Below are 23803 nucleotides of genomic sequence, written 5' to 3'. Positions count from 1 at the left end.
CTGGACTTCTACTGCAGCAGCAGAAAAAATTGTGTATAATCCTTCAAGAGGAAAAATAAATGGATATTCAATTAAATAAAATAAAGGACTTTCAAGGATTCTTGATAGAAAGGTCAGAGTCGAATAAAATATTTAACTTTCAAATAAAAGATACAACCAACTAAACACTACACAATGGAGTAGGTGACATACAAATTGCATCTCAGCCATGTGTTAGCTGTTAGATCATAAGAAAATCATCTAACTTATCAGATGCTCAGTTCTATTATCATCAAAATGGAGATAACAATACTTGAAGGTTTATTGTGAGGACAGTACATAGCAGCTATTCAGATATGCTAAATATTGCTATTCAGATATGGCCTGTTTTAGTAATAATAGAAGTTTATCAACCAAGCCTTCAAAAAGCAAAAAAAAAAAAAAAAAAAAAAAAAAACCACATTGTAATATTCTCTAATATAGGAGCCAGGAACTTCTGGCCCAAGGGCCATTTGTTCTGATGCTGCCATGACAACTACAGGCAGGATTCAAAATTCAATAACTCTAGGAACTTTTTAGGGATGAATTAATTAAATGCTTGACCAAATATAACAGATGAATGATGTTATAAACATCTAAGTGGCCCTTGAAAGAAAAAAAGGTGCCTCACCCCTGCTCAGGCATTACTCCTTTTAGAACATATTAACTAAAAAGGTTAGGTGTTAGAATGATTTGAAATCAAATTCAAACTTAAATAGGACTAGTTAAGTGATTCTGAGCAAGTCACTTAACCTTTCTTTGTCCATTTGTAAAACTATGTGGTTGGACTCACTGACCTTCTGGTTCTCTTCCAGCTTTAAACCTGGAATTCTAAGAACTTTCTTAGCATCTATTAATTAAAGAAATCTTTTCCATTTTGTTTTGCTCATGCTACATTCCTTCATGGTATGCTCTTTTGCCTCTTTTTCATTAAGCTATATTCATCAATTTCTTCAACACCACAGATTTACTTTCCCTAAAAACAAATTGTAAACAGTGCTTCAAAAAAAAAAAAAGCATAATCAACCATGCCAGTACAGAGCTGTGACTCCAGTAGCATGAATTTATATTTGTTCTCATTGGTTCATGTATTTATTGAAGTTTTGCCTCCCCTGACTAGAACCATAAATTTTTCAAGGGTAGATGATGTTGAATTAAAGTTTCTGTCTTACTTGTTTATTCTTCAGATAATCAGTGTACCACTCTATATGGTATGGCCATACAGCCTAGAGATATAATTCACAAAGGGAGCCTCATTTCCCACAGGAAGCTATTATAGATTCAAATTTAGCAAACATTTATTAAATGTCTACTATATGTTAAGCACTGTCCTACAGTACTAACAAGAGTAGAAAGTCTAAATAGGACACAGACCTTGCTCTAACAGAATTCCACATAGTAGAAATCACAGGCATGTCTCTTTCTTTTGCTTCTTTTCTCATACTATTCAATTTAATAAACATGTATTAAGCATATGTTTAATGTTCTCAACCCTGTGATAAGTGCTGGGGATATAAAAAAGAGGCAAAAGACAGTACTTGCCCTCATGGAGTTTACAATCTAAGAGAGGAGACAACATGCAAATAAATTTATATAAAACAAGCTACATACAGGATAAATGGCAAATAATTAACAAGGGAAGACAATGAAATTAAAAGAACTGGGGAAAGCTTCCCATAGGAGGTAATATTTTAATTGATTTGAATTAATTTTAATTTTAAAGGAAGCCAGGCAAGGCCAGAAATTAGAGCCAGTAGCTAGAGGGAGAATATTTGAGTCATTCATCAATCACTTGTAAATTAACTCCAACCCACCTCTCTTGTTCTTTTAACCCTATCCTCTTCAACCCTATCCTAATTTATGTATCACTACAACACTACTCACCCCTTCTACCATGTCCTCTGGAGAACACCTTCCATAATAAACAAACTTTCATTTCTTCAGAAACATTTTCTCCTACATTCCTTCTATCTATTCAGTCAACAAGAATTTATTACATGCCAACTAGGTGTCAATTACTGTAATAACTACTCCTTGATTTCTAGCTTTCCCTTGATGAAACTACATCCCTTAGTCATCCTCTAAAACACTAACTGTACCTTCTTTCATACCCCCAGTTACCCTGGTCCTGGAGGAGTAGGGGAATATTATTTGTTCCCCACTGCCACTTCCAGATTCTCTCTTTGCCTCCTTCACTATCCTATGAAGTTCACTCAATCAAAATCTTCAGTCTAAATAACAGTAGCTCTTGTATACCATCCCCCCAAGTCATTCTCCCTCCTTTTCTATGAAGTTCAGAGCCTGTTCATCATCATCCTCTCTTTCCCAATACTTATCTTTTACTAGGTGACTTCAAGATTCACTTTGATTCTTCTTCTAATGCCCTTGCTGTTGTACAGGCATTTCAATCATATCCAACTCTTCACAACCCCATTTAGTGTTTTCTTGGCAAAGATACTGGAATGGTTTGCCATTTCTTTCTCAAGCTTATTTTACAGATGAGGAAACTGAGTCAAACAGCATTCAGTGACTTGTCCAGGGTCACACAGCTAGTAGGTATTTAAGATCATATTTAAACTCAGGTCTTCCTCCCTTCAGATCTTCCTGACTCCAGGTACCACATTCTACCCACTATGTCACCAAGTCACCCAAAGTCTCCTTAAATCCTATGAGGAAATTACACTCCCTCCTCATTTCTACCTCCTAGAATCCTCTTTCTTCAAGTCTCAGATCAATCACTACCTTTTATAGGAAGCCTTTTCTGATCCCCCCAACTGCTAGTGATCTCAATCTCAAACAATTTTAAACTTCACTACACTGAATTTATTTCACATTGTATTTATTTATATTTAATCTGTGTGTACTTCTATATATGTATGTCTTGTCATATTTGAATATGAGCCCCTTTGCCAATAGGAATTGCTTTGTTCTTTGTACTTCTATCCCCAGCACTTAACCCTATGTCTGGGGCAATTAGGATAGAAGAGTGGTAATTGGATCTGTCATTTCATTGACACAGAGTTACCAGATGAAGAGCAGGGACTTAATAAATGCTTGTTGACTGATTGATTCATCTGAGGTTAAATGAAGGATTGGACCTATGATTTCATTCTGAGAATGCCTGAACAAGGACCTTCCTTCTAACGATACAAATCAGCACCTTTTCTGTAATCTATAGCCTTAGATAGTTGTCCATGCAAGTTAATGTGGGCAAGAGATATTTTTTTTCAGATTATAATGGTCTCTTTTTGACCACTGTAATTGACCACCAGCTATAGCAGGAGTGTCCTATATATACAATGAGTGTATTCATGTTTTTTATATTAAACAGGAAAAAAAAGCACTGGTCTAGGATAAAGAATGAGGGGAAATGATTTGGCAAGGAATGAGGAAAGACTCAAGAATGACACATGACAAATAATTTATTCAATTTAGTTATTCAAGCTTGATTTCCAATAAAATGAATACTAAAGGACTTTGAATTGTATTATTTCATTTGGAACCTGTACAAAACCTCTTCACTTGGTTTGACAAGACTTAACTAGCTATGTTTCTAATACTTATTCTCCTTACCATCTCATAAAATGTGATCCTCAGATATTAAAAATGGGCAAATTAACACAGACCTACATTAAGCAGTATTCACTTTCTTAATAAAGAGACATTTATATCAAACAGATAAACATTTAATGTATTACAAATTATTTTTAATGTTTGTAAAACAATAATTGTAAGACAGTTCTGGTATACAATGATTGTAATTATATTTATTATCTAATGCTAATTTTGTGTGTAGTTGCTAATTTTTCTGCCCAAATGTTCTAATTATAATAGTGTTTAGTTTTTAAGGTATTTTTAAGAGTTTGAGTAAAGATTTTTATAAATTTTTAAAAAGCAAGTTATCCATGATGCTGAGGTTAAATGATTTGCTCAGTGTCACACAACCTGCATATATCAGAGATGAAACCTGAACCCACGTCTCTCCCAGGTTTAAAAGGTCCCTTTGCTTATCCATGGTTATTAATGAGAAAATACTAATAAAAATAACAAAGATTAAGTAATAATATCAGTAATAGAACAATGGTAATCTATTATCATAACACTTAATACAAAGGACTTTACATATTTCATCTCATGTGAACATCAAAATAATGAGTAAAATATTCAGGTTTAAATATGCTCATTTCTTAATTGAGTCAGAGTTGAAGAGTTTTCCCAAGGTAACACAGCTCAAGTGGGAAAATCAAGGATTAAATCCAAGTCTTTTGGCTTAACAGTCAGTATTCTTTTCACTAGTAAAACAATGTTATAACAAAAATTACTTTTTTAAAACTATTCTGTGACATACAATTTACTACCATGAAGATAAATAACTAAGACCTTAACCACAAATGTTGAAGAATGAATAACATATATCATTTATTGATATGATCATGACAAATACATCATAAAAATATGATTTTCTTAGTTCATTTTCTCCTCATCTCCACAGGGAAGCATAATATAACTCTGTATCCTCATGACTTTTTAGAAACTGACTGCATTTCTCTAGTCTCTTTGTGACCATCTGCTTTGCTGACCAAGATATTTCATGAATTCACACTCTCCTCTCTGGTTTGGAATAATCGATATCAGAAACAGATGGGGTGAAATCTTTACAAGTTTTGGAATAGCTGTATAGCAAACAAAGCTATAAAAATCTGACAAACTCAAAATGTGACCTTTACACCACTGATACCTTTATTTTCATCATACATCTATTCCAGCTCTCACTATGGACCTTTCAATTTCTCTAAGCCCAGATCTAGCACTGAATATTCTTATGATGAATTTCTCTTCCAACAGAAAGTTTTCATTCCAGTAATTTGCAAAATGCTTCTTCTATGCTATTGCTATCATATTGCATTGCACATAGTAGGTACCTAATGAACGTTTTCTCTTTAATTGAATAATTCAGGATATGTCACCCCTATTTGTTTTCAAGTAGCTAAAAAAAAAAAACCTTTGAGCAAGATAAATTATCTTCCTTTTAATGTAGTTCACAAATTGTTATTTAATCATATCATTTATATCCAACTCCTCATGACCCAATTTTGGGTTTTCTTGGATAGGAATTTCCTTTATTTCATTTTACAGATGAGGAAACTAAGGCAAACAGGGTTTAGTGACATGACCAGAGTCACACAGCTAGTTCGCTAAAGTACAAAGGAGTTGGTAGCCAAGGAATAAAGTTTTGTACCATATCAAAAAATCACTTGTTTATCATCCTATGTCTTTTTTACAAGGATGTAATATATGTGTATGTATATATATACATATATATGTGTGTGTTATATATATATATATATATATATATATATAAGTCCTTATTGCAAAATGTAAGATGTATAAAATTTGCACTTCTGTATTTCAGTGATATTTACCATATATTATTGAGTATCATGGATTTCAGTGAAAGCAGCAAATCTTATTTCAAGTATATATAAATGATTAAAATACCAGAAGTATAAATAGCAAGCAAAGATCTGACCATGTCAATCAAGAATCCAGTAGTTGCCTCTTGTCTCTAGATTGTAAGAAAAACTTCTATTAATTATTAGATTCCTTTACCCTCTGATAGGGTTCCAGTCCATTTTTTTTTGTCCTAGTGAATATAATTCTATTTCATATAATCCACTTTCCAGGTAAATTAGGTAATTTGCTTTTTCTGGATACATGACAACTTTACAAAAGTTGTTTCCCATAACTGGACTGCACCTTCACCTTGTAGAAGAATTCCTAGTTTTTTTCAAGTGTTCAAGTGTCATCATCTGCTAAGAAGCATATGAGAGGAGGTCTCTGGACATTTCAGAAATTAATTGACTTTCTATAGATTCTTGTGACTATGTACTTGGCTGATATTTCATGAGTTTCTGTGCCCCTTTTGCCCCTCCCCTAACTCTATCCCTGGTAGATTGAAAGTAATTTGACAGAAAGTATTATTTCATTATTATTTTTTATTCCTAGAGACTAGTCCAGTGTCTGGCACAGAAGAGGCCTTTAATAAGTTCTTTGCTGAGTTGTTGAGTAGCTACTGAATTTTTTAATTGTTCCTTGCTGAAAACTTTTTCTACATAAGCTTTGCCATTAATTCTTTATATCATGATTAAACATATCCAGGTATTCAAAAAAGAACTTCGGGAAAAATGAAAGATTACATACTAAATTCTCCTTTTTGAGTATCCTATTCCCAAGGTTAATTTTATAAAGGTTTGCCTAGATTATAGGTCCTTAATAAATTAAAGTAACTTGCATTTTAGGGGGCGGAACCAAGATGGTAGTAGGAGAAAAGTTTCTCCTAAGTGCTTTCTCCAGAAATTTCAAAAATCTTAAAATTATGACTCTAACTAAATTCTTCAGAGACAGAACCCACAGAAAGATTCAGTGAGGCAATTCTCCAGCCCAAGTAACTTGGAAAATAGTGGAAAAACTATGTTCCATGGGGTTAGAGGGGCAGCCCTGCCAGAGTGAAGAAACTTCAGCCTCCCGGGAACAGCCCTAGGGCACCTGAGAGCCATAGCTCCAGGCAGCAGAAGCAGTTTCCTGATCTACACCCAGGGGAGTACCAAGCACAACTTGGAGGATCAGCAGGGAGACCTCTGCCAGAACAAGCTCGAAACTCAGGCCTTTAGGGTGGTTGCAGCACTCAGCATGGTGGCCTCACCCAGATCCAGGAAACAGAAGCAGGAGCCTGCAAGCAGGAGCCTCCAGGCATCTGTACCCTGAGTGCTCAGCCCACCAAAGGTAGGGGAGTGGAGGGAGACTTCTGAGGTCTTTCCTCTATCCCTGGAACAGGACTCTGGGGCTCTGACCACATTCAGATCCTAATAGCAGTCTAGGCCTCCCCATAGAACAGGAACGCTCCCCCCGTCAGCCCCATGGCAGAGGGGTGAGCTTGTGGTCATTCACAGACCAGGAGAGCAGTCAGAGTCTCATACACTGAGATCCTTGTGGGAGTCTCCCAATAATACTCAAAAGCTCAGGAAGCACCCCAAAACCAGGCTGGGGAAATGAGCAAACAGGGGAAAAAGAGGAACCAGACCATTGACAAATACTTTATCCATGATCCCAAGGAGGATCAAAATATTCAGTCTGAAGATGAGGAAGTACAAGCTTCTATAGCTAAAGATTCCAAGAAAAATGGAAATTTGGCTCAGGCTAAGAGAGAGCTTAAAAAAGATTTTGAACCAAGTAAGGGAGATAGAAGAAAAATTGGGAAAAGAAATGAGAGAGATTCAGGAAAAACATGAAAACAAAGTCAGCAGCTCAGTCAAGGAGATCCAAAAAAATGCTGAAGAAAATAACATGTTAAAAACCAGTTTAGCTCAAATGGATAAAACAGTTCAAAAAGTTATTGAGGAGAAGAATGATTTAAAAAGCAGAAGTGGCCAAATGGAAAAGGAGATAAGAAAGCTCTCTGAAGAAAACAAATCCTTCAGATGTAGAATGGAGCTAAAGGAAGCTTATGACTTTGTGAGAAATCAAGACACTAACACCAAAAAAATGAAAAATTAGAAGAAAACATGAAATACCTCATTGAAAAAAACAACTGATCTGGAAAACAGATCCCCGAAAGATAATTTTAAAATTATTACCTGAAAGTCATGATCAGAAAAAAAGAGCTTTGACCTCATTTTTAAAGAATTTCTACAAGAAGATTGCCCTGATATCCTAGAAGCAGAGGGTAAAATAGAAATTGAGAAAATGCACTAATCTCCCCTAGAAAGAGATCCAAAAAAAAAAAACAGCCCCCAGGAATATTATAGCCAAGTTCCAGAACTCCCAAATCAAAGAGGAAGTATTACAAGCAGACAGAAGGATATAATTCAAATATCATGGAACTACAGTCAGGATCAGTATTTAGCAGCAACTACAGGGCTTGTATGGCTTGGAATATCATATTTCAGAAGGCAAAACAGCTTGGAGTGCAACCAAGAATCAACTACCCAGCAAAACTGAACATCCTCTTCTGGGGGAAAAGATGGACTTTCAATGAAACAGGGGAATTTCAAATGTTCCTGTTGAAATGACCAGAGCTGAACAGAAAGTTTGACCTTCAAATACAGGTCTCAGGTAGAGCATAGGGAGTGGAGGAGAAGGGTAAAATATGAGGGATTTAATGATGATGAACTGCATGTATTCCTGCATAGAAAAATGATACTGATAATACTCATATGAGTCTTCTCATTTAATAGAGCAGGTGGAAGGAGCTTTTATAGATGAAGTACAGGAGAGAGCTGAATCTGAAGACATAATATATTGTAAAAATAGAGTCAGTGGCTAAAAGGGAAATGTGCTGGGAGTAAGACAAAGGAGAGATGGCATAGATACTTCATATAAAAGATATTTTTTTTTGCAATTAGCTTTTGCAATGATATGGAAAGGGGGAAGATGAAGGGGAATGAGGGAACCTTCACTCTATCAGAAATGGTACAGAGAGGAAATAGCACATGCTCAATAGGGTAGAGACATCTAGAGTAAATAGGAGAGTAGGGGAATGGGGAAAGGGTGAGGATGTGGGTGATAGAAGAGAGGGTAGATCATAGGAGAGAATAGTCAGATATAACACATTATCTTTTTTTTGCTTTTTGCAAAGTGCTGGAATTGGGTGGCCTGTCTGGGACCACAGGACCCAGGTGCTAGCTGGGTCTCCGGGGTGCTATATAGAATTGGGGGCCTCTTGGTCCCAGGCCTGGTGCTCTGTCCACTGTGCCACTTAGTTACCTTACCGCACATTTTAGAAGAGAGACAGAATGAGAGAGAAAATACAATATATGGTAGTGGGGAAGAATAGATGGAAGGAATTACAATCAGCAACAGCAACTGTGAAAAAAATATGGAAGTAACTTCTGTGATGGACTTAGGATAAAGAATGTAATCCACAGGGGAAAGAGCTGATGATATGAGAACACAGACTGAAACACATTTTTTCCTTCTTTCTTTTACTTTATTTCTCATGAGGGTCTATATTTTTGTGGGAGAGAGGGTATTATGTTTACTCTTAAACAAGAATATTTTAGTAATGTATAAAGAATTGTGGAGTTTGAACAAAGACCAAAGACTATTACCTTTAATTAAAAAAAAAATCAAAATCGTTGTCTTATTACATAATTTTGCTATCTCTTATACTTTATTTTTCTTCCTTAAGAATATGATTTCTCTCTCATCACATTCAACTTAGGTCAATGTATACCATGGAAACAATGTAAAGACTAAGACTACCTTCTGTGGGGGGGGGGGGAGGAAAGTAAGATTAGAGGAAAATTACAAAATTCTAAATAAATAAATGAATGAATGAATGAATGAATAAATAAATAAATAAATAAATGAAGTAACTTGCATTTTATCTTTGCATTTCAAAAATCTAACATAGCAACCTCATCAAATACATTCATTTGGCAGCGATTTTAACAGAGTAAATGATAATGATCAATGATCAATCAATAAACAAAAGGACTTAAAATTTATGTTATGATTGGTCACTGCATTGATCAGAACTCTGAAGTTTTTCAGCATTTATTCCTTTATAGTATTATGGTCATCATGAAAATTTTCCTGGTTTTGTTTATTTTTCTGCATCAATATAAGTTTCTTAGAATTCTTCATAATTATCATTTCTTAAGCATAAAATTCCATTGTATTCCAAATACCAAAATTTGATCATTCCTTTCACAATTAATGGATTGTATTTGTTTCAAGTTCTTCATAACAAAAATTGATTTTATAGATATTTTTTGAGGAGTTGGGCCTGGGTGTGGTTCTTTTCCATAAACTCCATTATGAAAAATAAAGTCAAAACTCAAAATGTCAGCCTTATGTCAGAGAACACAACTCTGCCTTTCTTGTCTCTAACTGGGTCTCTATCCCTGATATCAAATTGAAAGGTAGTGACATACTTTCCCCTCTCTGTCCTCAGGTACAAATGAGTATACATTCTTGATAAAGAATATAATTTCCTTCCCTTGATTCTTTTGAGTCCCTTCAAAATCTTCCTGGGAGAAAATGAAAGTAATTGCTCAAAATTTCTTAGGGTTACATCCTACAACATCCAGAGAAAAGGGGACTAAAAAGGAAAGTTATATATTCACAAGGCAATATGACATCCTAGGAGAACAGAGATAAAATAGTCCTTGCACAAGTCTTTCACATTTCTGGGTCTCAGTTCCTTTGCCAATAAAGTTAAAGGGTAACAAGAAGACTGATAATAAAAAGAAAATTCCCATATTCACCAAAATATTTATAAAAGCATTTTTTTTGCAATTGTAAGGAACTATAAACTATTAATTGTGGAATAATTGAAAAAATTGTGGTGTGTGAACACAATAGACTATCAAAGCTAGGTAAGAAAGACTTACTGAGTGAATGAATGAATGAATGAATGAATGAATGAAAGAAAAAGCATTTATTAAGCATATGCTCCAGACCCACTTTTAAACATTGGGAATACAGAGAAGCATAAGAAAATTTATATGAATTGATGCAAAATGAAGTAAGCAGAACCAGAAAAACAATGAACATAATGACTAAAGTAGTGTAAATGGAAAGAAGAGGCTCATGTGACTTTCCATCTGTCCTGCAGCTGGATTCTTCTGCTGTAATGGTCTTCTCCAATTAGACGGTGAATTTGAGAGCAGAGAATGTTTTCTTTTTTTTTTAATTTGTAATTAGCACATTGCTGGCACATAGAAATCACTTAATAAATATCTTATTTATTTACTCATTCATTCATTCAAAAGCTATCAATAGAAATTGTCTGTAAAAGTGAGTCAATTGCATTCAGTTAACAAATAACACATATAAGATTCCTAATTCTGAGCAGTTGCTATGGTCGCAGTGTTCACAAAACAGCAGGTTATTATATCCTTGGCATTATCCAGGTCTGGATATTTTTTCTAAATGACCCTGAATATTTTAATAGAGAAAGAAATCCATCCTAAGACAGTTTCATTATATATCAAAGATTCAATTAGCCTTTCTTTTACTCTGAGACTTAAGTTCCCCCCAGGGATAACATCTTGGTTGCTTTAAGCTTCTCACTAAGCCAATACCCTCACTAGTTAACTTCTTAGATTCTATCTCTCAGTTAACTTAAGAAAGAAACTGTAAAGAAGTCAAAGATATGTGTGTGTACACACACACATATATATATGTATGTATGTATGTATGTATGTATATGTGGACATATGTTTTTTCTGTTTTTCTGTGAATAGATAGGAAGGACAGGGAAAGATGATAAGAAAGAGCAATAAAGACAGATATATAGTATATATTTGTTATATAGTTATTCATATATTATACATTTTTTCTGTGTTTCTGTGGATAATTAGAAATAAAGTCATTGACAAGATGGTTGGAGAACTGATGTTTGGACTTCTTTGTAGTGGTTTCTTTCTTAAGTTAACTGAGATAGAAAAAGAGTAAGGTCTCCCATTGCATCCAGGTCATCTCTAATAATCCTGATTCATATCTAGTCATTGAATCCAGAAGGCTCTGGAGAAAACAGTGAGGTTGATGACTGCACAGAATCCCATCACTCAAATCCAATTCATTTGCATGTCATGGTATCACTTATCTGGGAAAATAACTAGTAAGGATGTTGGCTTAGAAAGAAGCTTGTGGCAACCAAGATATTATCCCTGAGAGAACTGACATCTCAGACTAGAGTAAAAGAATGTCTTTTGGATTTTTAATATCTATTGATTAATGGATCAAGAAATAGCTATTAAATTTATGTAAACTTCGATAATTTAAAACTGTACTTTTAGGAAAATCCTCCATACACACAAATACACACATACATACATACTATCCATCTATCCATATATATATACACAGCTATATACATCAACATATACATGTATATATCCCAAAATCTCAGAATTACATTTCAGTCATTATCTTTGTTAGTATACTTGTTGGTGTATATCTTTGTTAGGACCAAGCATGGTTAATCACCTTCAGATATTTAACTAGCTTTATAGAAATCTCAGAACAGCATTGCATAGCTATATACTTCATTATCAGCAACAGAAAAAAAGTTTATTGTTGTTGTAGCTGCCCATAAAGAAAAAAGAGTGCACAATTTACTTGTTCACATAGAAAAACACTATTCAGAGACTGACAAACTATCTAAAAATCCCTAGTAAAGATAATGATATACCATCAGTTTGTCATTTATTTCTAAAGACTTTATATTGCAGGATAGAAAAGATCTGCTACAAATAATTGTGGTTCTGTAGAAATATATTTCAGGAAAATAAAATCTATTTCTACATGGCCACAGTAGGAATGAATGAATGAATTTTAGACAATCACAAATAAATAATTTGTTAAGAAGAAATGTGTGCCCTGAAATTCTTTAAATCTTTTATTTCCATTTATCTACATCTCAAGAAAAGAAAAGGAATATGATCCTTTATAAAGGTGATGAAATGAGATCTTACACATTACCTTGAGGTTTTTGTAGAAGAGTGAATTTTAGCAGAGTACTCACAGCAGGGAGATGAATTCTGGGAGAGACAATAAAGAAAAAAAAAGAGTAAGAGAATGAAGAGATGAGCATTCTCTTACTCTTTTTTTTTTCTCAAACTGAGATATCCTTCCCATGGAATAAAGAAATATTTTTTTTACAAAATCAACAGAAAATAATTGATCCTGAATACCAATTATGTCCAACCTTTTTTTTGTGGAAGCCTCTGCAGATCTGTTTTTCATAAATAACAGACAAATCAACATTTAAAGGAAACTTTACTGGAGTTGTAAATGATTTAAGGACAATTCAGATTTAAATACAAGATATATTCTTGTTTATCTACAAAAGATGTGGAGTGAAACTATTTGAGCAAATTTACAAAACCGTTTACATTTTTTAATTACCAGAAATCTTTCTAACTGATTCAAAAAGTGTCCCCAAGTTGAGGATCTAAACATCCACATTGTTTCACACTGTTTCTATACATGGAACCATAGTTATGGTAATTCAGAATTGTAAGAGGTCATTTAGTCAAATTTATAAGTGACAATCTGCTCTACAACCAAACCAATATTCTGACTTTCATCATATTGACACAGGAAAACAACAGTCATCTATAGGGCACAAAGGAGAAGTTTTTCCAAGACACCAGCAACCTGAGAGTCTCACCTTGCAACAGGGACCAGCCACAACACAGCAATTCAGTGGGTCAGAAAGGCAATTATTCTAGTTGATACTAGTAAAATACCCAATGCACTTCACATAAGAATCTGCCTCCACACAGCATCATCACCACCAATACAAAGCAATATCTAATTCTCTCCCCCTCCCAAAACCCCCGTTCTAATTCATTTTTTTTCCTCTACAAGGCTAAGGCAGCTAAGTAGCACAGCAGATAGAGCACTGGCCTTGCAGTCAAGAGAACAGGAGTTCAAATCTAGCCTCAGACATTTACCAATTACTAGGTGTGTGACCTTGGGCAAATCACTTCACCCTAATTCCTTCACATCCAGGGCCATCTCCAGTCATCCTGATTCATATCTGAACCCTGGACCCAGCTGGCTCTGGAGGAGAACATGAGGCTGGTGACTTAACACAGCACCCCACTCACTCAAATCAAATTCATATGCATATCATGATATCATTTCCCTGATGTCATGGTCTTCTTTGAGAATGAAGAACACACATCAGTCAATTAAAGGCTGTCCTCCAGGTTGTTTAACCTGAATGCAACTGGATAAAAAAATGAAGTAGGGAAACACACATTTTGGTAAGCTCCAGTACAAGCCTGATACCTCACAGTACATTCCACATTGATACCCTATCTTGCTTCCAAGAAATAAGAATACTAATATTGCTTACAGGATTGTGCTCATTATCTTTTCTCAATGATGCCTGTCATTCTTCCATTCATAGATTCAACCAATACTTTTTAAGTACCTACTCTGTTCAATTTATGTATCCATATAACAAAACCATTCAAGATTCCTTGAAAGGTATAACAGCAGGAATAAGTTGTGGCATATGATTATGATAGAATATTATTGTGCTATAAGAAATGATGAGCAGGATGGTTTCAGAAAAACCTGATATGAACTGATGCAAAGAAGAAAGACTTTTAAAGATGTTAAAAGGGACAGCAGTAAATAGAGTACCAGCCCTGAAATCAGGAGAAACTGAAATCAAATCTGACTTCAGATGCTTACTAATTCTGTGACCCTGCACAAGTCACTTAAACCCTGATAGTCTCCAAAAAAAGAATGATAAATATTTTAAAAGAAAGATATTTACAGTGGAAAACTTTATTCAACAATTCCCTAATCATAGGCATGAGAGAATAAAATGGAATTCTTCATATTTATAAAACTTTACTTAAAAAATAGTATTTCAAAATGTACTGTCACCAAAAGTACACAGTCACCAAAAAATCCAGTTTACTTGGCATCTCTAGCATGTTTAGCTTTCTGTGCTTAGTTTGTTTTGATTTCTCCACTTTGTACAAAGAGGTATCAAACTATGAGATGTATCCTTACCAAAGGTGTTCATAATTATGATAGAAATCATTCAGCATCAAAATCCAGATTAAACAGAGATTCCCTGGGGATGATGAGACCCTTCAGAGATTCCTGCTTGCAAGTGACAGTTTGCTGTTGCAACAAAACTGAAATGTTCCATATCCTCTTGGAAGAACTCTGCCACTATTCAGGAAGGTTTAGACTCACCACACATGCAGGAGAGCTCAAGTGGATTAAGAACATCTGTTGTCCAAATTATGGCACATACCATTGGATGAACAACCTAGAGAACTTGTCCATAGTATGTACATCTGAGACAAATAAAGTAAATGGGCAGCAAGTTGAGCTCAGAATTTTAAGCAGTAGAAGAGCGAAATGGAATGCCATCAGGAAATTGCCAAGCTCTTTCAATGACAATAAGCATTTTTCAAGTGGTTGAGTCAAGAAGCATATATTAAGCATTTACTATAGGCCAAGTCCTTGCCAAGCACTGATAATACAAAGAAAGCCAAAAAAAAAAAAAATAGTCCTGCTTTCAAAAAGCTCACAGTTGAATAGGGGAAACAACATGCAAATAACAATGCCCAAACAAAATGTATTTGTTATAAATTAGAGATAGTCTCAGAGAGAAGGCTCTAGGATTAAGTAGAAGTGGTAAAGGCTTTTTACAGATGGGAGGAAGGATAGGACTCTAGATGAATCTTGAAAAAAAAAGTCAGGGAAGTTAAGAAGTAGAGATGAGGAGTAGGGGAGGAGAGAAATGTCCAAAGTCATGGTCTTTGAGGAATAAAAAGAAAAAATCCAGTACCGTTGGATCCAAAATGGAGGATAGTAAGGATAAGAGGAAGGGCAAGGTAAAAGGGACCCATGTTATTAAGGGCTTTGAAGATCAAACAAAACATTTTTTATTTGAATCTGGAGGTAATAGGGAGCCATTGGTGCTTTCTTTGTGAGGGGGAAAGGGTTTTTTTAGGAAGAATATTTGTATTATTGTATGGTTTTTATTAATGAAACATACCTTCTAACATTAATAATTAATATAATACATTCAGATGCATGATGGACTGTGGCAGACTATAAAAATATAACTAATAAAGAACTTTTTTAAAAAAAAGAACAAGAATAAAAGAATAAAGAAAATGTATGATTGAAAGAAAAGTCAAGGAACAACAGAGAGACAATCTGAATACTTCTCTGGTGTCCTTATGATAGCAGAAGAAACTGAAGAAGACCTCCAGTATAATTGGAGGAATCCCAAAGAGTCACACAGGAAAAGCAGAAAGAGATAGGTTGTGATCTAATACCCTTAAAGGAAATAGTTAAAACAGTGAGATCACAAGTCCATTGGAATATTTGAGCACTGGATATGTTCAATGCATTGTGCTAGGTATAGGGGAAAGACAAAATAGAAATAAAGCATTATCCTTGCCCTCAAAAAACGCTTGCAATTTGGTAGGGTATTATTAAAGATAAATAAATATAATACAAATTAAACTATGCATACATTAGAGAAGTATAAAATTCTGATGGATCAGAAGAAAATAGTGAGATCACTTCCACTTGAAGGGATTAGGGAAGGTTTCAGAGATATCATTAGACCTAAACCTTGTAAGAAAAGCAAATTGTCAGAGATGAAAATAAGGGCATCTTGGGCAAAAGGAACAATCTGAACAAAGCTTAAAAGTTAAGGAGGCAAATGTTCAGAGGATGGTAAATTATTTACTTTAACTGATGCACAGAATTAATTACATGAAGTAGGGTATTAGTAATATTAGTAATAGTAATAACTCCTTTATATATTACTTTAAAATTTGCAACATTAATTTTTGAAAATAACCCTCTGAAATGTGTAGCAAACCTGTGAGGTGAGTTGGTGCAGGTTATGAAACTCCTTGAATGCCAGGCTATGAGAGTATGTAATTTTTCTTCAGGTGGTACATATACTAAAAGAGTTGAGCTAGGGCATACCTCAATGCTATACTCTCAAAAAAAAGGAAGAAGAAAATTGGCTAATTTTCATTAATGGCAACGTTTTCCCCTAATATAAAAGCCCCTTTCAGTGAGACTACTCCTGCTACTTTTTTCCCTTTCTCCTACTGCACTTTCTTATTTTCTCCATTCCAATATATCTACATAACTCCCTGTCTTGTGAATGGAGTACAGCTTTCCCCAGAGACTCATCAATTTCAACCCTTCAGAGAGTTGTATGGTTAAGGGGGAATCGGACAGGTCAGTCATGTATTATTTATATTTATATTATATTATTTATATATTGACTTAATAAGTAGGCAATGGGGCACTAGACATTTTTATTAGTAGACTGAAGATTATTCTGTTGATTGCCCATTCACAAATGAAGGAAGGATTAGAGGAAAGAGACACCAAAGCCTGGGAGATTTATAAGGACAAAACTATAATAGTACAAGCAAAAACTAATTAGGACTGGGTTAGAGAAAATAGCATTAAGAATAATAAGGAGGGAAAGAATGTGAGAGATATAACAGAAATAAGACCAAAGGAACTATGTTTAGAACTGGGCAAAAAAAATTAGATATGTTCTTTGTTGGAGAGATCCTGATGCTAATCAATATTAATCTTAGGAAGCCAAGCACATTTTACACACACACACATATATATATAATATAGATATTTTATATATATATAATATGTATATACAAAAAGTTTATATAAATAAACAAATATATTTGAAACAGTATTTTTTGTAGAAGCAAAGAACTAGAAAAAAAGAATTAAACAATTTGTGGATTAGACTGAAAACTCTGAGGACAGGAACTGTCCTTTGCCTCTTTTCATATTCCCATTGCTTAGCACAGTGTTTCACACATTAGTAGGTGCTTAATAAATATTTACTGATTGACTGATTACCAAATAGTAAGAAACAATGAACCATTACAAATATAGAAGTTTAGGAAGACTTTGATAAATTTATGCAAGGTAAAATTCTTGATGTCATTTATTCTCTGGTATTCAGTTAATCTTCCATTTACAAAAGGGGGAACGGGTTAGGGAGGAGGGTGATGGTGACTATTAATCAGTTTTATAATGCAGCTGTTTTTGTTCTAGTTTTAGTTACTTTCTCAATTAAGTGGCAATGTTGAGTTTTTTTTAAAGCAGAACCAAGAACACTATACAAACATGACTAAAATACGCAAATAGAAGAACAAAAAATGAAACTGAACAATTACTTGACCAGAAAGGAAAACTGCAAAAAAGCACATTCCTTTCTTTGGGGAAAGGAGGTGAATATGTAATATCATAAATTTTTTGATTTTTTTAAATAGGAACAGACAGTTTTAGTTCCCCCCCCCCTTTCCTTTTTATCCTGTAGTAAAAGAGATGGGTCACTGGGTATCTGGGGGGAGGATGTATTCAATCAACCAACAGCATTTATTAAGCTCCCATCATATGCCACACATTATGTTAAAAGCTAGGAGATAGGAATAAAAAAGCAAAAGTGGTCCCTGTCTTCAAGAAGTTTACATTCTAATAGGAGAAATAATATACAAGATAAATACAGAGCAGAAAAAATAACTTAAAAAGTAGAATATACTAGTGGCTAAAAGGGAAGTGGAAGAGGAGAAACTACTTCAACTGAATCTTAAAGGAAATCAGAGATTCTAAAAAGCAGAAATTGGGAGGGAAAGCATTCCAGGCACATGGGGTACAAGGATATGGAGATGGGAAATGTGCTAAAAGTAGTCTAATCTGACTAGGTTATGGAGTACGTAAAGAAAAGTAGAATGTAAATGAATTTGAAAGAAAATTTCATTCAGAAATGAAAGTGATAGAGGTGGCTAGGTGGCACAGTGAATAGAGCATCGGCCCTGGAGTCAGGAGTACCTGAGTTCAAATTCAGCCTCAGACACTTAATAATCACCTAGCTGTGTGGCCTTGGACAAGCCACTTAAACCCATTTGCCTTGCAAAAAAAACTAAAAGAAAAAAATGAAAGTGATATTATAACAAAATGTATCATTTTTTTAAATGTAAGTGCAAAGCACAAGTTAAAAAACCTCAAGCTTTGGTAATTGTTTTAATATTTATGATGATGGAATGGGAGGAGTTATATACAGCTTAAAGGTCATAACCATAAAGGAACTGAAAGAATGATGATGATGCCAGTTAATAAAATTGATAAGCCAGGAAAAGAAGGTGCTTGCAACTACCCCATAAAAGTGTTTTCAAGGCCTAAACAAAGCTAATGCTCCAATCAGTATGTTTTGCTATTTCTTAAAAAAGACTGGAACAAGTAGTTGAAAATGAAGGATTAACATTATCTGTGAGTTTCAGTGGTCCCTGGCTCTATTGCCACCGTTAACTGTCTCATCACCATCGTTTTTCTACTTGTATCAGTAATCACACCAGAACAAGCAATCTTTCTGTCACTCTCCAATATAACTAATGTTCATAATAGCAGGAGATTTAATGAAATACTAATGAAATATACTTTCTCTAATATACAATAAGAGTGAAAAACCACTGACTCCTAAAAGAGACCAAAATAATGTTTTTAACTGTCTTAATGATCATTTACTTCTCAGTGCAGAGGACTCAAATGTTTAACAGAAAGGAGCTTTTGGATGTATCTTCCCAAACAGAGGAGCAAACTCTGATGCTATTTGATACCTTACATCATGATATCCATGAAGGTTTGGAAGATAATATTCCCAGCAACACACTGAGTCCTTGCTGTATATAACACTTGAACTTGGTGCTATTTATTTCTCTGACATTCCGTTTATCCTCCATTTAGAAAAAAGGGTGTGTGTGTGTGTGTGTGTGTGTGTGTGTGTGTGTGTGTGTGTGTTGATGGTGGCTGTTATTTTATTCTACAGTACAGCTGCTTTTCCTCTAGAGTCAGTTTCTCTCTCGTCTGAATGGTAATGTGAGTATATTTAGTCATTATTTGAATATCTTGATTGCATTTTCTCGCATTTTTTAGGAGAGTGTATTCTGCTTGTCATTTGTGGAAATAAACATCAAACCAGGTCTGAGTGCAGAGTAAATCCCAACTGAGCTGTTGAAAGGGTGTGATGTTGGAGAAAAGGACAGGAACTGGGTTTTGAAAATGTCACCAACTGGGTAATTCACTCCTAGGGAATAGCACCCAGATTGGAAACTGAAGAAAATTTAATGTAACTCTAAGCCCATGGAATGATTCTGGTTGATTTCTATCTGGCAAGAATCTGTGATTACTATACCAAAGCAGATTCTAACATAACTATGTATATGTATGCATGTTTTATACATACCCACAGATATTGATATATATATGAAGTGAGATAGTTGATATATGTGTGTATGTGTAGATGTATATACAAGATATATATACATAGAATACACATAGGAATTGATAATTCTTAAGGAATTGTCGAGGTTCACACTTATTCAGTGATTTATCCATGTTCACACGGTTAGCAAGTGTGAGAGGTAAGATTTGAACCCACCTTTGAGACTTTAGGTCTGGAACCCCATCCAATTGTAATGCCACCTCTGATAAAATCGTTCTGATTGTTTGACATATATTTCAACTGTTCTCTTCTGAGTACTGGAGCACCTTTTCTTAACTTCAAAAAATATGAATTCAAAGATTTTTTCATTTAAAATATGGACCTTCTGAATGGACTATTAAGAGAAATGCAAGATGATAGGCAGAAGCAAGAGTCAGAAAAATTGGGTTCAGATTCTACCTCTGGTATTTAATATGAGTGTGACCTTAAACAAGTCACTCAACTTCTTGACTTCAATGTCCTTCCTTGCAAAACAAAGGCATTAAATTAGCCTCTGAGGTCTTTTCTAGGTCTAGACCTATGAACCTACATCCATATACAGATTGTCAGATCTGTAAAAAAAAACCCAGGAAATCATCTAGTCTAAAACCCCTCCCCCATTTTATAGATGAAGAAAACTGAGGCCAAGATGATTAGGCAAAAATAGTCAAGTCTTCTGATTCCAAGTTCATTGCTATAACCTAACTTTTGAAAATCAGCATTTCTTTGATAGTCTAGCAAATCAAATAGGAACAAATATAGCCTGGCTGACTTTCAAATGTCTCCACAATCTGAAGTCAGTTTACCTAGCTAGCCTTATCTTCTGATGCATCTCAAAAAAGTCAATTTTCTCATCGCATGTACATTCTATACTCATTTTTCTTTCCATGACTTCATTAATATTGTTCCCCTCATCTCAACTGCTCAACTCTGTCTGATAAATTCTTCCTACTCCATGAAACCTCTCTTGGTCACTGTTGGCCTTCAATCTCCCTCTCCTAGGAAAGACTCCTTGTGAGCACTTAGGAGTCTGTACCATACAATTTGATATTTGGTAATATATTCTCTTACATTGTTTTCACTGCTTTGTTATCATTAGCCTTATTTCCTCAGTTAGTTTGTAAGTTTCCTGAGGACAAGTATTTTATTTCTCCTCTCTCAGTTATTAGTAGAGGGATTAGCATATGGACAACTGAGGCAACTAGGCATAGCAGTGAATGGAGCACAGGACTTGGAACCAGGAAGACACATCTTCCTGAGTTCAAATCTAACCTCAGGCACTTAACTAGCTATGTGACCCCAGGGAAGAAACTTAATCCTCTTTGCCTCAGTTTCCCCATCTGTAAAATGAGCTGGAAAAGGAAATAGCAAACTACTTCAGTATCTCTGCCAAGAAAACCCCAAAATGGGAATCACAGAGTCAGACACAACTGAACAAAGAAACTCAATATTTGTCAACATTAATTGTTGATAACACTCTTAATCTTTTTTTTTTAGGTTTGTGCAAGGCAAATGGGGTTAAGTGGCTTGCCCAAGGCCACACAGCTAGGTAATTATTAAGTGTCTGAGACCGGATTTGAACCCAGGTACTCCTGACTCCAAGGCCAGTGCTTTATCCACTACACCACCTAGCTGCCCCACTCTTAATCTTTAAACTTAAAAACTCATCAAAAAAGGGAATTTAACTTGACAAATCCTTTTTATTATTGTAATTACCATATAAACACATATTACTTTAAGTTACAAAAATAAAAAGGATTTAAAGTTTGCAAACATCTTTTATATTTGGTCTTCACAACAATCTCGTGAGGGAAAGTACAATTATTGTTGTCTTTTTATAGATGAGGAAACTGAGAATTAGAATGGTCAGGTAATTCACATACATTCATACAACTAGAAAGTATAGAAGTCAGAATTGATCCTAGATTTCTTCTAGGTGGTTTAATGGATAGAGTGGAAACTCAGAACAATGAAGACCTGGGATCAGATCCTCAGCCAGACACTTAGTAGCTATATGACCCTGAGTAAGTTACTTATTTTCTTCTAATTTGCTCATTTTCCTTCTCAATTTCTTTTTTTCTTTCTCGATGTCTTATTTTTCTTATCAATTTCCTCAAATTCCTCTCCTCAGGAATTCTGAGAATTGTGAGAAGACAATATAATCTGATGCAGAGCAAAATATGCAGAATTTGTAAAGCAGCATAAAGATAGCAATGATATAAATTACAAGACAGGTTGTACTATGCAGATGTAATGGCCAACAGAATAGAAAACTGATGAAGGACCACTCATCCTTTCTCCAGGAAGGGGTGGGGGGACTTCAGATGTGAATGTCAGATGTACATTGTCATAAACAAACCTTTGCTGAGTTGATTTTGCTTCACTATTTTTCTTTACTCTATAATATAAGGTTTCTTGGCTGCTGGGGTTATATTACTCCAGGATGAAAACAAAAAGGCATCATTAAAAAAATTTAATAGACAAGGCTGACAATAAGGCAAGGAATAAATGTGGGAGTTGAAAGAGCAGACAATAGTAATTTGACTGTAGAAAAATGTAGACCTTTATAAAAGCAATGTTCCTTCAAATTCCAAGTCAAATTATGCCACATGTAAAGCTGAACTGGCTATATTCTGCTTTTTTATAAAGTGATAATTGATTGCAAATTATATTGACAAACAGTTATTGAATATAATTATTCACCACAGGAACCACCCTGAATCAATTAATCAGGGCATAATTCAACTTCACTTTTGTCATATGGCAACACTGAGAAAAACATCCAATCTCATTTGTTCCTGTTAATAGATAATTTTTTTTATCTACTTTGGTTTTCTGTGTTGAACTATTTTAGCAAATTAATTAATTTTCAGTCTTTCTGAATTAGCAATAACGGAAGATCTAAGAGTACTCAAAAATCTCAAAGCCTCCCCCCCTCAAAAAAGCTGTTTATTCTAATGAATTTTTCCCTCATAATGAATAAACACATACATAGGTACAGGTACATCCTTATCTACTTACGTTCATGCTGAAATAAAATCCAAGTGCCCTTTTCTTCCACTAAATATGTACATGTAGAGAATATGAACATATACATTATATATTTCTCTCATTCAAATTAATATAAAAATGTTCTCCCATATACCAGTCAAAAGATTCTTCTAAAAATTTATATTATATTCCTGACCAAGAGTAAAAATATTTTTCAGAAAAATAATTCACAAGAGAGCTGTTATGATGTCAAACTAGATTTGAATTGTCATTTCCTTCTCCAAGGGATTGGGGCAAACAGAAATTAAGAGATTTACCTAAGGTCACACAGTCAGCATGTTGTCTGAGGCTATATTTAACTTGGGTTTTTCAAACTCCAGGACCAGCACAACCCAATGTGTTCCCTGATTGCTTGCTAACTTTTCTTTACCTTGTAATAGGATTACTAGACTAGCAAATCTAAAGAATAATATCAACAAAGTATATCTTGATTTCAGTAAGTCATTAAATTGATTCACAATATTTCTTTCATCTTTGCTCACATGGATCTCCCATATCTGGAATAACATTCCCTCTGGATCACCACTATCTTTTAGAATCATTGGCTTCCTTCAAAGCAGAGTTCAGATGCTAACTGCTACACTTTATCCTTCCCAATCAATGCCCTCAGTTATTAATATACTTTCCCTCTTGAAATAACATATTTTTCATTAGGCTTATATTTAATTACCTTTTTATTTATTGTACTTCTCCCAGTAAATTCCCTGAGGGTAGGAATTATTTCATGTTTGTCTCTGTTTCCCCTGGTGCTGAAGGGATGGGGGTTGACTTCAAAGCCAATGTCACTGAATCAACATGCAGCTGACCTTGAAGGACTCTGCCAAGAAGCAGACCAGATCTCAAGAAATTTTACCTCATAAATTTTCATCTAAGGAATTGTAGATAACTGAGTTGGGGGAAGATTGAAGAACCCCCAAA

Source organism: Macrotis lagotis, chromosome 4 (genome assembly GCF_037893015.1).
Source record: "Macrotis lagotis isolate mMagLag1 chromosome 4, bilby.v1.9.chrom.fasta, whole genome shotgun sequence".
Taxonomy (NCBI): domain Eukaryota; kingdom Metazoa; phylum Chordata; class Mammalia; order Peramelemorphia; family Peramelidae; genus Macrotis; species Macrotis lagotis.
Note: the sequence above shows the minus strand (reverse complement) of the source record.